Source organism: Lactuca sativa, chromosome 4 (genome assembly GCF_002870075.4).
Source record: "Lactuca sativa cultivar Salinas chromosome 4, Lsat_Salinas_v11, whole genome shotgun sequence".
Taxonomy (NCBI): Eukaryota; Viridiplantae; Streptophyta; class Magnoliopsida; order Asterales; family Asteraceae; genus Lactuca; species Lactuca sativa.
Genome location: NC_056626.2, coordinates 247,970,012 through 247,975,243, shown reverse-complemented (window position 1 = coordinate 247,975,243; position 5,232 = coordinate 247,970,012).

The window sequence follows — 5,232 nt, the reverse complement described above, 5'->3', positions numbered from 1 at the left end:
TCAATAGTAAAAACATAAAACCTTAGGTTGCATGTGAACTTAAGGGTTTTAAGTTTATTTGTTTTACTTAAAACTTATCAGGTTGTTGCTCCGTACAAGGTTGTTGTTCCTTGAAAATAGTTAGGTAATCACTAGCAATATAAGCATTTTCAGCTTCATTTAGACCTACATCAGCATTAACAGCTTCAGCTTCACGCACATTCTCACTAATCCCACAATCTGGGTCATTAACTTTTTTGATAAAATGATGTTTGCCTTTATCATCGGCGTGCCCTGACTCATGTGTTTCACCATCAGCCTTGACATCATCTACTACTGCTTCTCGGATATTATCAACTACTTCTTATATTTATTCATCTAACCACTCATGTATGTTACTAGTACCAAAATGGTCTACATAAATTGCGAGTTCAACACCATATTCATATGTACTTGATATATAAAATCATGATAGTCAAGTTTATTTCTAATTAACCTTAAACCTTTTGGAAATTTTATATCAAGAAGACAACAGTAGATTTTCACACATTTTTCGCATGTGAATCCTACGATAAACACATTTTTCACCAGCCTATGATTAGTTCCACCCGTGTATCATATGGGGTACCTTGAAAAGATTCATTGGAAGTGCACATCAACAATGATGTACATAGCCATGGTAGAAACCAAGAAAATGAAGGAAGGAAATCATTGCAGTAGACGGACAGAGGAAGAAAATGTTGTCGGTATGTCACTAAAATCATTAAGGAGACACAGTCAACATGTAAACATTGACATTTTAGAAGAGGTGGTGTAGAAGTTACCGGCTGACCCCTTTCATTTCTTTGAAAACGACTAAATGGACCCAAAAAGAACAAGTATCTTCCAATAAACCACATGAAAATAACATAAAGGATTGAAAAGACAAATGTGGAATAGATTGTAGGGCTAAAATGTCTTTTTCCCTAGTACCTTACTAGTTAATATACTAATATTGATGTTAAAAAAATTGATTCATACTTCATGGCGCATACTCAAAAACCAAACTGAAATTAGAATCAAACATGTTGTCTAACCCTGCTCAGACAAAGAATATAACACCCCGGCCAAAGCCCGATATTACTTACATATTGACGACATTGACAAATTTTAGAATTTCCCTCTATGTATGTCGTTTCAAAGATATGTTTTTGTTTTGAAAGTTTTTGTAATGCAATGAAACAAATTTGAACTTCTTTTGTATTTAATGAAATAAAATTTTACATAATAATATTATCAATCCAACTGGCAAAAAGGGATGAACGAAAAATAAAAATTGGATCAAAAGAAAACCTAAATCGGACCAAAAGAAGCAAAATCCAGTGGAAAATTGTTTTTTTTTTAACGTAATGATTACTAGGATGTCAAATATGTATCATTAAGAACTAACCAATATGTTACCAAACGAATCAATAAAGCTGGTTACCAATATGTTTGATAACCAACACATTTGGTTGGTAGTACCATACCAATTAAGTAAACTTGGTATTGTAATGATATTAAATTTCAAATGTGTTTATTCTTTACAATTTTACTGAAAAGCTTCTTCAAATTTACTTAATAAAAGTCTTTAGTAACTAAAATAATTACTTTACTAAAGTATATTGATAAATTGTCCTATGGCGTTGCTAACTTTTAAATATTACAAATTAAAAATTACATAGAAGTTGATAAAATAAAATTATTAATGTGTATGAACCAAATTTATTGATAACCAAACAAGTTGATACAAAATATTTTTGATATTATACTGATAGCAAAAATATATACTAACTATAGTCGGGTATTGTGTCACAGTCAACCCTAAATTTATTATATGACTTAGGCTAGAGGGTGTGGTAGTGTTTTCATCATTTACAATCCTATGTGGCAGCATTTACCGTCGGTGAACACCGCCCTCACCTTGTGTTTTACCGGCGATATAATACCGATGGTGGAAGCTCGCCGATGGCAAAAATCAAATTTCTATGTGTTTTGTGTGGGTTTTGCTGGCGGTAAACAAAAACCCTGCACCCTGCATATTTTTAGAAGTTGTAAAATTTATAAAATATCTATTTATCCATCGGCGAAAATGGTATGATACTGTTTAAACTTAATCGATATATATATATATATATATATATATATATATATATATATATATATATATATATATATATATATATATATATATATATATATATATATATATATATATTACCAAACACCATTTACCCAAAACCCAAAAAAGTCCGACCAATCTGAATGAAACCGGTTCGATTCTTCGACACTAATTGATGAAGAGAAGTAAGTTATGTCAATGGTAATGCAAGTGGCTTTGGCTTTTGGTTGCGAATGGATCAAACCTCATCTGCCTTGAAGAGCGTTCCCAATCATGATTATAATAAGACTCTTTCAGGATAATTTTATCTTTTTCATAATAACATATATTATAATCTGGAAAGTCTGACCCCACTTCTATCAAGTGGCTTATCTCCACGTGGTAAAACCATCAATGAATAATTCCGGCACCGGATTCTTTCACCGCCGACAGGTCCCCTCTATTGATTTACTTCAACGTTTAAACATCTGTGCAGTTTCATGTGAGTGGGGTTTTCGGACGGTTCTTTTTTTTTTCTACAAAATGGCTATTTTATTTTTCAAATACCAAAATTATAAAAACAACATATCTGTATATATTAGCTTGTATCTTGTTATTGATATAACATGTTTTCAAAAAAATAAATAAATAATTTACATTTATCGTTAAAAATTATTTCTTTTAGATACCCTAATTTGAAGATCATGTACGTGAGTTTTTTCACTAAGAAAACAAAACATTTTTTTTGTCGTTTCCATCAGACATTTGGTCACTATATATGTTTATATATTAGTAGTAATTATATTTTATTAATAATTATTTCCTTGCGTGGATGTTATGTCTTTCGCTTTATCATAACCCTGACGTTCTCATTCTAATTACAACATTCCTCTAATGACAAAGGCGAATCCATATTTTCCGTAGGGATCTCCATGGACACCCTAACTTTGAGAAATTTGTTAGAAATAAAAGGAAATTTTGAAATGGTTTCACTCTCTTTACCAAGGTTTGAATGAAAAATACTATAAGTTGAAAACCTAATTATTGCAGCCTTACATCATTTTACGCCTAGTTCTCAGGTTTTAAAAACCAAAAGAAAAGAAAATAAGGAGAGGAACAAGACAAAGGAAAGAAAAAGAAAATTGTTTTTTTGTTTTTAAATTGGAGAGTAGTGGAAAGAAAATTAAACTTGTTCTTCCAAATTTGTTTTCTATTTTTGTTTTCAAATGATAAAAGAGGTCAATACATATCGACGGAAGGCAACCGGGCAACAAACTGCGCCGCTAGCCAAGAAAGTTAAGAGGAAAAATGATCATTTATATTTCTTTCTACTTTCTACATTTAATAAAACTCGGGAACACAAATTTCTTTTATTTTCTTTTCAATTTCATCAATTTTCTTTATTTTCTTTCGTTAAATTGAAATCGAGAACAATTGAAATCAAGAAATCTAGAAGTTGGTAATTCTTTGTTTTGTTGATTTTTAAGTATGTTCCTATAACAAGTAAAACTTATATTCTTAGATGCATGTGCACTAGCTAAATATTTTGAATGTTTCTGCTACCTTTAGATAGTTTGTACTTGAGGCTAATAATCCTCAACAATGGCATCAAACCCTAATTGGTTTTAGTTAATTACATAAACTTTTTGGAACTCGATGAAAGAAAAAAGAAATATGTTAGTCGCACGTGTGGCGTAGCCTTTGCTGGATGTGGGCGCATCTAGTAATTTTGCAGGTTTCAGATTTTACATGTTTTTCGAAAATCTAGGGATAAGCATCGAATTTTAAATATATATTTAATTGTTTAAATATGAATATTCAAAAATTTTCATTAATTTTAAATATTATTTAATTGGAATTAATTTTGAATATTTAATTAATTGAATTTGAATATTATTTAAACTTGAATTAAAATTTGAATATTTATCATGAACTTTATTTAATAAGAGAACTAAATTAAAAAGAAAAGAACATAAATTAAAAAAAAAATGTTTAAATTTACTATATGGTATAATTTACAATATGTATAATGTTTACCCACTCTAATATTTGTTTAAGAAGGTCTCTCTAATTTATAATAAGGTTGGTTTTTAAAATGATTCACACGTACTACCCTCATTGGGTTTTGTATTTTCATAGTGGAGTTATGTTTTAAAAATGATTCGTGCTTACCACCATCACTGGATTTTGTATTTTGACAGTGGAGCTACTGATAGGGTTATATCGGATTTTGGTTTTCAAGTTTAAAAGTACTAATCAAATAATAAAACAAAATTCTGATAATGGAGTATGTGTAACGCCACGATTCCCAGGTATTGACTTTTGATATAAGATTTTTTCTTGATTTCAAGGTCTACTCGATGAGTTGGTTACCCGACTCATCAAGTAGCAGCAGCTTGGTCCACGTGTTTAAGTGACCTACTCGCCGAGTCAAAGTAGGGACTCGACGAGTAGGAGCTGGAGGATGAAACCCTAATTTCCGGAGTTTTGCACCCTATTTTAAGGATCATTGGCCTCCCTAGCCTCCCCTTCATAGCCTTTTGATACTCTATAAACCCTAATTCGTGTGAGGTCGCTCCATTTGTGTGTTTTAAGCTTTGAAGAAGGATTTTTGGTGAGAAGCTTGGGGAAACAAGTAGCTTGAAGCAAAGATTGTGTGGGAATCAGAGACCTATGTCAGTTGGCATCCTTTGGAAGGTAACAAGCTGTTATCTTGGCCTCATTTCATCTTAGGTCTCATTTGGGTGGATTTTAGGAAGCTTTTCTTGTGGTGGAGCTAACATCTGAAGTTGCAACTTCAGATCTGAGCTCTCTTGGGTCTCTAGGTCCATAAAGTGCCAGCTTTCACAAGTATGAACCTTCCCACAAGTGTGAGACTTCTTTACAAGCTTGGTTTTGTCATTTTAAGACCTTATAGCTTTACATGCATGTAAAGTTTACAACTTTACGTGATAAACATGCCTTGGGAAGCTGGATATAAAATTTGGAGCCTTAGCATGGCTTAAAAAGCATCTATATGGATGAAGGACTGAAGGGACTTGACGAGATGCATGGTCACCTAGGCGAGTCCGATGAAGATTTTCGTGGGCTCGGCGAGTCAGTTGAGTGACTCAACGAGTCAGTTAGGGTTTTCC